Source organism: Dermacentor albipictus, chromosome 3 (assembly GCF_038994185.2).
Source record: "Dermacentor albipictus isolate Rhodes 1998 colony chromosome 3, USDA_Dalb.pri_finalv2, whole genome shotgun sequence".
Lineage (NCBI taxonomy): Eukaryota > Metazoa > Arthropoda > Arachnida > Ixodida > Ixodidae > Dermacentor > Dermacentor albipictus.
Genome location: NC_091823.1, coordinates 22,949,184 through 22,962,478, shown reverse-complemented (window position 1 = coordinate 22,962,478; position 13,295 = coordinate 22,949,184). Strand labels below are relative to the sequence as shown.

The window sequence follows — 13,295 nt, the reverse complement described above, 5'->3', positions numbered from 1 at the left end:
TGCACGCACACGTGACACCTGAGATGGAGAATGAGGCCCTCCTACGTTTTGCATCTCCTCCCTCTCTCCCTTTCCCTCCTGTAGGCAGCCGTGCCAGGGTTCGAAGAAAGGCACAGAACGGCGGCTGACTCAGCCGGATGAGTCATAGGTGTGCGAGTTGAACCAAGCACAGATGTAGGAGGAGAGGGGAAAGAACATGCACGTGCCCGAAAACCGCACAGTGCTCGGAAGCGATTTCCACATATAACTAGCCACGACCGGCGACGCTGAAGAGAAGCACACTGCTAACCCGTATTCCACTCCTGAGGAACGTACTTTTCGCCTATCTGCCCTGATACATGTCATTCACAGGGAGTTACACAATCGAGTTGCTTTACGGACTACGTGATCGCTGCGCTCTGGGCAGAAACAGTCCACAACATAAGCTCCTCTCGGGCAATGACCCCTGCCGACTTGAGGTGAGGGAAGAAAAAAAAGACGTCGCGCTCGCTGCAGGAGCTTCGGCAGCACACCGCTGCTGCTTCGGTCGGCTTTGCACGCGCTAACTGAAGCGCGGAACACACGTGCACAGAAACTACCAACCGTACACCACATAAATCCTTCCTACGTATCGTCGGATTGGATCATTCGGACACGCGCGTTTTTCCACTTGAGCAGCCCGTGCAAACCCGTCAGGTCGGTGGCGACGGTGGCAGTAACAGTTTGCCACAACGTGGCGGTTTCATATTGTGGTCGCAAGTATAAACTGATGATTTCGGCAGGTTTATTATCAGCAAAAACAAAAAAATAATTTTCGCCGCATGTCGTCACCAACGTGCCGCTGGTAGCGAGAACATAGAAGTAAAGAAGAACATGGATAGATAGAAGTAATGGACCCAAAAGTGGAACACCGTGAACTACCATACCATCACAGAGAAGTTAGCCTGCAATGCTACAAGTGACTACTACGTATTTTCCGCGTTGCTCCAGTGTTTGTGAAATCATCGATAACAAATGAAACCTCACAAGGCGAAGGCAAGCCAGTGCAAGAGGCTGCCGGCATAATGTAGCTAATCCTTTCGCTCAATCGAATTCCTGTCTCATCATCCCTCGCTCACGACAGGCAAATCGCGGTGATAAACGTAGGCAAAAGGTAGCTCGGGACCACTGACTAATCGCGCGGAAAGAAACAGGTTCGGAACAGAATCGTCAGGTTGGCCCAGTCCTGTTCGCGAGATTATTGATTTGCGACCCACCTTCGCCCCTTCCCTTTGTGCCCCCCCCCCCCCCCTTGCCGCAGGTGCCGAGGAGATGCGCACCGTGCGGCGCGTTTTCGTGGAGGGCGCTCGAAATGAGCAAGAAAAACGCTCGAATTAGAACTGCGCCGTTACGGAGCGAGCTCGCCGGTACCCACTACCGGCACGCACTGCCTTCCCCCTCTCCAGTCCTTCCTACATTCCGGTCGCGCGCTTCCTCAACTGACTCAGGGCCCACTAAATAGTCCACGACAGGCGGCCCTCCGCAGCCCCGCTTTTTCTTCAGACAGCGCGCGCCAGCCCGAAAAAATCGTACGCCTCCTCCCTTTGCCTAGAGGCCGCGGAGAGGGAGAGTCGGGAGAGCGGAGGAGGCCTCCGTCAAGTTTGAAAAGGTCGCTTAGTCACGCAACGCCTGCCCCATTAAGCGAAGAAACAAAGCGAAAAGGGCCATCGCCGGGACGCGCACACGTTTTCACCGCCGCCTCTCGACCGAGAAAGCTGCCATCAACCTGCGGCTGTTCAGTGCGTCTCGAAGTGCACAAGCACCGCACACTTAGACAGTGTGATCTATACAATGACACTGACGCCACGAGTGAACAGACATGAGGCCGCCAAACTAAGCTACGCTCAAGCCGCAGAAGCAACTGGTTGCTATTTACACCCTGCCTATAAATATGCTCATCTCAGTAAGATGACTCATCTCACTGTTCCCAAGAGACGCAACAAATAACATAAACCCACCAATTTCTTAATGCGTTCGTTTCATGACGCGCGCCAAGTGGAGCGTGGCTTCCATCTTACTGAGCTAAACTGGCGGTCAAGCGCGGGTCGATATGGCCCAATTTTCGTCATGCAAGGAGGAGTTCTGCGTTCTGCTCAACATACCCTACATGCCCACAAAGGCGCGCGTGTGTGTGTGTGCTTACGGATACGAGAACTATCTAATCAAGCAAAGAAAGCGAGATAGAAAGTTTGGTCGGCGGTCTCACAAGGGTTCGGTGATTTTGCCAGAAACGCCGTATCCGGAATCGCACGGCCATTACTGCTTATCATTTGGAGACGGTCAGGGAGGAGAGGATGCGAGCAATCAGGAGGACCACCAGAACAGCACGCAAAAGGCGATGTTTGGTACCCCGTCGCATAGGCTCTCTAGCATCTATTTTGCAGCCACTACGGGCACGCACTCACGATTAAGGCAAAAGATGGTTCGAGCTTTGCAAGTGGATTATGAACGATCAGAGAGAGAATAGGCGACAAGTTGCGACCGAGCATCGACATAGAGCAGCGACAGACAACGTCGAATGTAAACACAGACTCGAAGTACAGCGGAAATTTCGTTTAGTAAGACCAGTCTAGCTGCGATCACGCAGACGTTTTATTTATTTATTTATTTATTTATTTATTTATTTATTTATTTATTTATTTATTTATTTATTTATTTATTTATTTATTTATTTATTTATTTATTTACAGTAGGGGCAAGGAATACAGAACATAGCGAAATAATACGCGCGTAATAACAGTTCAATATTGCAACAACAGTACAACATTACATCACTTCTAAAAATGGGAGTAATGCGCGACAGAACGTTTCAGACACTTATGAGCTATCATTTCACTACAGGAAAGCGGCTTCTAAGGTTTCTAAAGAGTGCATTTTGCAATTGTTCGGGGAAAGAGGTAAACCATGAACAGGTAAAAAGAAAGAAAATGCACAACTTTTCCTTCCGCCGTGCAAAGCAAAGACTATAAATTCCGGTGGCCGCGCTAATCCGGTAACTAATTCGAGAATGATTTTCCTCTTCCAATTATTTCGCATAAAGAAACAATTTCGCTGCACCCCCCGTTTCGTTTTCGTGCCCACTCTCCAGCGCGACCAACCTACGCCGGCCGGACAGTCCTAACACGGACGCGGGTGCCCGCTTGCTTGCGCGGCTCGGACATTCGAACGGGCAACGCCGGCGGCGGTCACGGCGCCGCCTCAAGAACGACCGCGCCCCGGCGACGACAAACGTCGATGACTTCGCGCGCTCCCGCGGTGTCCGCTAAGAAAACGCGGTCGCTCCAGCCAAGGCCGTTCCTTGGCGCGAAGCGAGCGCCTTCGCAGAGCCGCTAACGCGCTTAGCAGCCTGCGCATGACGGGATCCGGTTCTTCGGTGCTCGGATCCCCCCCCGTGTCACGTGACGTGGTGCACACTACCAGGCTCGACAGGCCTTGAATGGTTAACGAACGTTTCTTTTTACTCCCTTCCTCCCACGAACGCGCACAAGAACGAATACGTTCGACAAACTTCCTCATTACGCGCATGTTTCTTTTCATCGTTCTTCTTTCTCACTCCGGTTCGCCAAAGGTTATATAAAGACCGATGATAACCCAGCGCGAGTACGGCGCTTGCGTTTTCGCTCGCCCAGTTCGTGCGATGCGAAAACGCAAGCGCTAACTGCACTGGACAAAAGGTCTTCCATACATAACTTTTTATTGCGAGCGGATGAAAGAAATACAAAGACCTCAGCTTTCTTCCCTCGGGCTCTATAAATCTTCACCGATAATCACCTTGCGGTGTATATTGTGAACCAACTACCGGTGAAACCGTGATTACGTGCAGCTCTACTTCGCTTATCTGCGTGGAGCGCATAATTAGCCGCACGGCGAATTAGCCCAGGATATGATTGATAAATTTCACCGATAACATTACGGCGAAAAGTCAACAGAATCAGTCTTGACGTTCCGAGCTAAGCTGATGTCCTTCGTCCGAAATCGCAACGGTTCCATCACGTACAACAAAAGATGGTCGAGTCAAACAGGCTGCAGGGCCGTCTCGCAGCACGACTTCGCACATTTATTCGAGATGAAATATCGCACGAAGCAACGCATCCATCAACAAATATGAAGGCGTCAGAACAAAGAGCTCTATGAGCATTACTCGATTCCGAGCAGTAATGCGCAGAGCCTTTGTTGTGAAAGTAGTTAATTGCAGGGGTACCTATTTTATTTCTTTATTACATCATTATGTAATTTAATATTATATATTACGCAGTTTGCTTGTGCCCTAACGCCTGTGAAGTGCACCAGCATTACACACTCGCGAAGTCTGGCGGCCTTTCACTACCCGCAACAATGCGTTAGCTACCGCTTATACCAAAACACCATCGACTACACCCGACTTAGCACAAGAGGCGATGACAATGGACACAAAAGATGTACGAGGATGGCCGATAAGCGAGCCAAAAGGCTGCGCTTTCACGCTTTGAATAATAAAGGTAAGAACTTGTTCAGCAAGCGATGCGTAGCAACCGTGTTTACCTGTGAAAGGACCGAATGCCCTGCGATGAATGCATCAAAATATGCACAGACGAGCATTAGGCGGTCGCAACCAACCTCACCCCCTGCTTATCTGTTGGAACATTGCGATGTCTGATCAACGGGACTTGCCGCAAAAAGAACAAGCATGTAAAAGCTCGTACCTAACGCGACAGACAGGGAGACTCGCCGCTCCAGGAGCGCACGTAGCACGAAGAGCAAGCAGTATATCGCAAAAACAAAAAAAGAAAGAAAGAAGGAAACCGCGACGAGTCGAGAGCCAGTCGCCGACGGCGGGAGAAAGGTTGCCCGCACTGTGGCCGACTTTCAGAAGGACGCAGCGCGCGCTCCGCTGCTAAGCCGAAACGTCAGAGGGCGAGGGCAAGAGAGACGCGCTCAGCGACGGCCTCGAAGCCCACGGCGGTGGCGGCGACGAAAAAAAAAAACAACCGTCGATCGTGGGGCGTCACCGGCTCTCTCTCTATGACGGATGCCCGAGCAGTAAGAGAAGCCGAGACCCTTCATTGTGCCAAGGAAAAAAAAAAAAGGAACCCGCAAAGAAAGGCACGGCGCAGTGCGAAGGGAGCGCGCGAGGTGGTGGTGGAGGGGAGGAGGCACGACTGACCTACTGACACGGCTGCGCAGGGGACACGGAGAGCTCACCACGCGCCCGTGCGCGTCGCATCGCACAGGGGCGCCCACCCTAGGAATACCCGCGCAAAGCAGCGCCCCTCGGGTTTGGCCTCCTCCGAAATGGCCTCCCGCGACGATGAGGCGAGCACAAAATTTAGCAGCAGGACAGGAGAACAACGAGTTTGCGATTGGGTGCTAGCGATTTTACTGAGAAGTTTCACTGCAGCGTTGCCTTTCGGAGGAGTACACAGGCGCGACCTTCCTCTCGATGCGCATTAGGCCTCGAAACCGAGGGCACACGCAGGAAGCGAAAACATGCGACGACGCGCAATCGTACCGCAGCGTTCCGGGAAGTCCAGATGGATGCCTGACGATCGTCTTTCACGGTACATCAATTATCGCTTGCGATCGCCGACGCAAAACGTTGCATGCCATAAAATTTAGATCGGAAGCTAACGAGTCTACAACAAATTCCACAAAGCACTGACTCGCAACCATTTCCACGGCTCAGGGATCGTGTGCTAATACAACGCAATATCCGAAGTTTGAGGCCGCAAAGGTGGCGCTGCCGAGCAGCGGATGTTGGCAAACACACTAGTTACATGCTTCGTACGTCTTCAGACACACGAAATATAACAAGAGCCGTTAAAGAGTTTTTGTCGAAAACGAACCGGAAGAGTTTTAAGTACTTAATCTGCCGCCGTATGCATGCACGGAGAGCAAAACGTTGGCACTTTAACTCGGCCTTGACGCTCGTTTGCCGATAATCTAATGAGGGGGTAGCATGGTGCGAAGATATCCCGGTGGCTCTTGCCTGAGAAAGACGGGAACTTGTTCGAGACTCAATGAACATTGCGTCAGAAAGCGACTGCGGCCCAGTACGTTTCGTATAAGACCAACCTCCTTCGCCTAGCAACGCGTTTCGCACCAGCTTCCTGGCTCACAACATTCTACGCGTACAATTTATCCTAATTAACTTGTCACGAAACTGCCTAGGTGCACACACAGAGCGCTGACGGACATTCAAAGGGCGCCAAGAAGTAAAGCACTAGATCGGCTTTATCCCAACAACAGTTACACCAAACTCGCGACCTCTGTTTTCCCTAAAGCACTTGGCAGGACCCGTTTGGACGAGACTCCGTCTACCTTGAACTAAATGCGTACACAGCGATTCCTGACAGCCCACAGCGCTTCCACAGGCATCCTGCGTGTCCAAAATTGAATTTTAAGGTTCCACGTGCCAAAACCAAGATCTTATGATGCACGCCGCGGTAGGGTACTCAGAGATAATTTTGACAACCCCGGGTTGTTTAACGTGCACTTAAATCTAAGTACGCGAGTGTTTTTGCACCCCCCCCCCCCAAACGAAATGCGGCCAGGATCGGACTCATCACCTCGCGCTTGCAGCAGCCCAACGCCACAGACAGTAAGCTAACGCGACCGGTAATTCCGCGTGTTCGTAAAGAGCGGAGCGAAACATGTCGACGTGCTTGAATCGCTACGCGAGTAACAGAGGCCGAATCCATCAACTGGACGTCGACGAAAAGGTCGCGTCTTCAGAGGCGCATTCTGCGCCGCTAATGACCAGCCTTCCGACGTTTGTCATCTGCGGCTAAGCGAATGGCCTCGGCACTCGGCCGCTTTCGAAATGCTCGCGGGCGTTTAAGAGCCTGACAAACGCACCACCCATCCGCCTAAGTCTCGATATAGAAGGCATTTTTACGCCGTGCGCAGCGTGATGAAGTGGCACCAGTAACAGCGAAGAAGGGCATCTAAACACAATATATGTGTTGAATATGTATGTTGAGTGTGTACTGATGGAACATCGACGCCATTTCTCTTCGCACCGTCTCGAGAAGCAAGGCGTGACGCAAGACAAACTTTGCATTGCATATAATTCTATGCAGACTGCCCCCCACACCGCACCAGCCCTCACATGGAAGAAACGTGCTGCGCAGTGCTATACTACAGACTACATGGAGATCTGCTGCATATCCTGAGCCCGAAAGCAGCTGTAACAGACAAACGCTGCGAAGGTTACACCGTCACCCTACCTTACTTACAGCTTCCGCACACCTATATTATGCCTGCTCAACGGCGGGAAGGAATCGGCACGGGTGTTCGGATGCCGCAGTTAGCCCACTGACATGCGTCATACTTGGCGAGATGCAGCAGCGCCCCCTCGGTGCACATGCTGGCGATGATGCGATCGTGACTGAATCGGAATTTTGTACAGCGCTAGGCTCAAGAACCAAGGATACAGAATTCGATCCCCAGCTCAATAAGTATTGCGCGCGTAATTCAGTTTTCCTTTGTTATACCTGACATCCCCTAATGGACAGTGCGCTGAGAGCCTTCTTGACGTGACCTGCGAGCATTCTGTGCGCCGCATAGACTCTTCTGACTGAACCAGGCGAGTGTCCAGTACTATAATGCCACAGAAATCCAATGGTGAAGCCTACTATGTGAGCTATACGTCAAGCGACAATCTTTCTGTGAGATCTGCTGCTGTCGGCAACCGTCACTAAAATGGAAAAAAAAAATACTTTTTTTTTACATGGACGACTTACATAAAGCACATCCGCTATAACAGGAAGAACGAAATACCGGGCCGCACCACACTACACGGTATGACGCAGTCGTCTGGTCGCACAGTAAATACTGACCAAAGACAGACAAGCGTGCAGCTAGCTCCCCATCGGCTTGTAAGCACAGGCCCGAACGAGGTGAATGTGGAAACTAAATGCAAGCACTGGTGCATATGTAATGATTACCTAGAGAGGATCGTGATCCAGCGTCATACTTAGGTAACTCAAGACACTGAAAGTAGGTACAGAGGGAGCAGAGCGCTGTTCCAACTAATGCTCACGGAGATGCGTTAGCCATTGATGATGAAAATAGAAGATGGGGACAACAAGGGATGCGAGCACACGGTTACCGCTCGGTACGCACATCAGAAAGGCGGTATAGGAGGCGACTTCCTGCGCCGGCCGTGTGTGGCACACTTTTTGCGCGCACCGCGGAAGGCGCCCGAGGACAACGCTTCGGCGTTCCGGTGCTGCGCGACAAGTGGCAGCCAGTTGTCGGTCCCTTCAGAGAAGACAGGGGTGCGGCGGCGCAGGGAAGCCTGTATCCTGGCGAGCGGCGAAATCCGAGCTTCTCCTCGGGCGACAATGGCCGATAACGCGAGGTGCTCGCACTTCTCCGTCTGCCTAGCTAGCGCGGCCTCCACGTACGCAGGGCCAGCATAAACAAAAACTTCGCCAAGCAGTTACCAAAACGTTCAGGAGACTACTGCTGCTGCGCGTCACACACACGTTCCTCCGAGCCAAAATTCGATGATTAGGGCACGCATAAGATTAAGAAATGCTTGCCTTACGGAAATAGCGCAACCCATCCGGGATATTGCCGAAATAGCAAGAACTGGCCCAAATCCACCCTTATCCGATTTTTCGAGGCGCACGGGACATCGTGCGCCCCGGGACTAGGGAGAACCTGCAATCCAAAAAATCGTGTTCGACGCTCGTGCCGCGGAGGTCAGCTACTAAACCAGCCGGTACGAGGCTAACTGCGCGTGCGCGACAATAATCGTAGCGGTCATTTTAAGTGGCAATAAAACAATCGCGCGCCTGTGCCGCCTCGGCAACGTCGCGAACAAAGCTGAGAAGGCTTGGAAATCATCATCCACCGACCACTGCTCTCTCTCTACACGGTCGGAGTCGCAATCTGTCAGTCTGTCGAGAAAGGTCTTCCCGACAGCCCTGAAAAAAAAAGAAAAAAAGAAAAAGAAAAAAAACGATTGCTCCATCGTCACTGGGCCCCGACCGTCCTCCCCAAGAAGTGGAAAAGAAGAAAACAAACAGCCTCTTCTACCCCAACGGTGAAAGCGTCGCGAATGCGAGTCCAGCGCAACCGCCCGAGGAGAAGGAAGACCGAGAAAGCCGACGTTTACTAAAGAGGAGCCGCCGAGCGAGTGCTCAAGGGAGAGGATCGATTTCGCGCAGCCGACGAGAGACCGCCGGCGACCAACAGTTGAACGGCCGGCGGCGTGCAAACAAAAGGAGGCACCCACCGTCCGGACGGATCGCGCCCTTTCCCCGCCGCCGGTTGCAACAGCTGCAGCGGTCGCGGGCCCACACGCCAACCCGCAGCACCGGGCCGCCAGCACAGAAGACGCGCGCCGGGTGCCGGCTCGTTCGTCGTCGTCAACGGAAGAAGCCGCCAACCCCTCCACCGCCGCAGTTCGGTCAGGACGCCCGTACAATGCGGTCGAGGCTGACAAGAGCGCAGATAAGGCTGTCGCTAGCCCTTGAGGTCGGAAAGGGTGCATTTGTGTGGTGGAGAGTGTCCACGCATCGGTAATCACAATTATTAAGTGTCATTACAAAAACGCCGGAAGTAAAGAAAGCCTTGGGAGCTATGTAAAGGGGGAAGGCAGCTGGGGAGGATGAGGTAACAGCAGATTTGTTGAAGGATGGTGGGCAGATTGTTCTAGAGAAACTGGCCACCCTGTATACGCAATGCCTCGTGACCTCGAGCGTACCGAAATCTTGGAAGAACGCTAACATAATCCTAATCCATAAGAAAGGGGACGCCAAAGACTTGATAAATTAGATTGATGAGCTTACTGTCCGTTGCCTACAAAGTATTTACTAAGGTAATCGCAAATAGAATCATGAACACCTTAGACTTCTGTCAACCAAAGGACCAGGCAGGATTCCGTAAAGGCTACTCAACAATAGACCATATTCACACTATCAATCAAGTGATAGAGAAATGTGCAGAATATAACCAACCCTTATATATAGGTTTCACTGATTACGAGAAAGCGTTTGATTCAGTCGAAACCTTGGCAGTCATGGAGGCATTACGGAATCGGGGTGTAGACGAGCCGTATGTAAAAATACTGAAAAATATCTATAGCGGCTCCACAGCCACCGTAGTCCTCCATAAAGAAAGCAACAAAATCCCAATAAAGAAAGGCGTCAGGCAGGGAGATACGATCTCTCCAATGCTATTCACAGCGTGTTTACAGGAGGTATTCAGAGACCTGGACTGGGAAGAATTGTGGATAAGAGTTGATGGGGAATAGCTTAGTAACTTGCGATTCGATGATATTGCCTTGCTTAGTAACTCAGGGGACCAACTGCAATGCATGCTCACTGACCTGGAGAGGAAAAGCAGAAGGGTGGGTCTAAAAATTAATCTGCAGAAAACTAAAGTAATGTTTAGCAGTCTCGAAAGAGAACAGCTGTTTACGATAGGTAGCGAGGCACTGGAAGCGGTAAGGGAATACATCTACTTATGTCAGGTAGTGACCGCGGATCCGGATCATGAGACTGAAATAATCAGAAGAATAAGAATGTGCTGGGGTGCGTTTGGCAAACCTGGTGGCCCGACACGTGATCGCACATCGAAGTGCGCTGTTGGTTTTACTGTTCCCACTCTGCAGGCAGAGCCACGGCAAAACAGCTGAACAAGCGCGCGCCGAATAAAAAAAATACTGGCATAGCTACTGCGAACCGAACGCCTCAGCAAATCTCGATTTTTGCTCCACGATATAGAGGCAAGAGGCCACGTCTTGGGCCACGACGGAGCAAATGTATGGGCTTGCCGAAGCGTTTGCGTGCCGAGGCTGGCTGCGTGACGTAATGCTGTCTCCAAACTTTTTTCTTTCTCCGTGTCGTGCCACTTGTGGTCAACAAAGAAAGAGAAATTAGCCAACAAACACGACGCCCCAGCCTCGGTGCGGCCTACTGAGCTTACATGCGTCTCTACCTACGACAAGGCGAGACTCAAAAGAACGGACGCACCACTAGTCGGTGACGTGCGCGTTAAATGATTGTGCGAAAATCAGACAAGCCCTCAACGCTGCCGCTTTCCTCACAAATCGTTCCGTGTCAGTGCATGCGAAGCCGCTCTTCGGCAGGCATCTGCTGTGAACGCTGAGCGGAAGTGCGCCGTCAAAGGACAGATTCTGCGTACAGCTTTCTGCAAGCTGTAATTGAAGCCACAGGTTGCTTCGAGTGAAGCTCGTTTCCAGTGTAGGGCCTGGTATTTGTATATATATTCCTTTTCGTTGAACATGCTTATTCTCGGCGTATTGTCCACATCTAGGCGAAAAATAAACATTTCTTTCAGGGTATTTATGTCTCCTCCTTAAATAGTTAAATGTCGTGGCACTATACTGCGCTCTGAGTCTCTTTTCGTGTGACCTTTGTTCACAGGATATATTTAATCGTATTTAAATAGCCATATTCTATGATCAGCATCTTAAATATGGACTTCACGCACGGCCTTCACGCACACGAACGTAGATATGTTTCAATATGCGCGGGCGCGCCATTCCACCGGAAGGAGTACATTGAACAGTAGACACAGGTGTAGAGTAAGCATGATACCTAGCCCCGGAAATGCCAGATCGGCGAAAACAGCGCGCCATTAACGGGGTCGAAGGCACAGACGGTTGTCACATTGGCACTTGCCCGCACGACTGGGAAAAACGGGAAGTTTGCTTTTCGTTTTCTCAGCCATAAACACACACGCAAACGCTGCTAGCAAAATGTCTATTTACGTTCACTAGCTACGTTCAGAGCGCTCCACAAATTGCGGAGTGCCACGCTGTGTGCGGATTCTCAAAAATGCCACATGCGGCACACCACACCGTAATTGCACATGTTATTATTATAGGGCGCACGAACTATCTCATTAGGTTAGAGCTGCGCTCGGTATGCTTGGAAGACAAGGACAGAGTGAGGCACACAAAAGCACATACCGGAGCGCTCTAGCAACTGAAGTGTCCCGAAACAACTGAAAATGTCAGTTGCCATAGGGAGCTCCTGTATGAATCTTTGTGTATCTTGCTCGGTCCTTGTATTCGATGTGCAAACTATGAATTACCAACTCGCCCAAGAAGCAGCAGCCCATGTCTACAGCTCCACACCCTTGAAAAACACCAGTGCGCATAGTGGCACTTGCTAACTTCGCAGCAGTGTTACAGCATACGCAGCGACGGTTCTAACCTACATAGGACCAAACTGGGCTCGATTCGTGGCAACGCGTGAAGTTCGTAAGCTAGGAGAAATGACTGCGGTTATCGATTTCTCTGAACTAACGTGTGCAATGAAGATTGATTGATTTGACGCCGCTGATTCCAAATTCGATTGTCGATTTCATGGCTCGTAGGCCCAACCCTTGTGGATTAACTTGGCCGGTGCATTCACCTAAAGTTGGTCACCCAATACTTAGCACAACAAATTGCTTGCTGCTAATAGAATAACCTCTAAACAGCAATTAAACGCGAAAACAAGATTACTCTTCTTATCATAGAATGGCAAATTTTATTTCAATGTTTATAACAGTTTCTTTGACGCCGTAGTGGTGCTGCGAGCGCAAGACGCTATCCGCAAACGCCAAAGCCCTATTCCAAATCTCTTCACTCCGGCGTTCCTCAACGCTAACACCTGCAGACCTATTTGGATCCCCAAAGTTTCGAGGCCCCTACTTTATAACTCTCTATTAATGAACAGGGTGAACACATCAGGCGGCGTAAATAACTATAACAAAACTTGGCGAGATGCCCCTTTGCGTGGCATCGATCGAACGGCGTTAACAAGTGTGGTTCACTTAAATCAGTTACATACCCTACGATACACTCATATTTGCAAACTGCCTAGACGCGTAATGATAATGACAGCTTAATAAGGTAGCCCCTGCTACCTGTCGATCTGTCACGGTACTAAACAGAATATTAACATATAGAAAGCGTTACTTCGTAGGACTCTGGCGCGAGTTAGTTGGTTCGTGATCTTGAAGCAAACTTTGACCAGTGCGAAGAAAACTAGACGAAAGACGAGGAACACGAAATACACGAACACGGCGCTCGTCTGTGTCTTTCGTGTTCCTCGTCTTTCGTCTCGTTTTCTTCGCGCTCTTCAAAGTTTGCTGCAAGATCGTTACTCCGTGTATTCCATTACCAAGACAAGTACGATTCGCTTGATTTAGTCACCCTGTAAGCTTCCTTTTCCCAATTTCTTCACTTCGCTGCACAAACGCAGACTCAACTAATTAAATTGTACTACTAATGCTGTTCTGCTATTTCTAAATTCGTACTTACACAGATATTA

General features: G+C 50.6%; 1 protein-coding gene across 3 annotated transcripts in view; it reads right to left on the bottom strand.

The window, feature by feature from the left end:
- Positions 1 to 13,295, bottom strand: part of LOC135903897 (AF4/FMR2 family member 4-like) — a 209,078-nt gene that overhangs the window by 117,005 nt on the left and 78,778 nt on the right. The window lies entirely within an intron of this gene.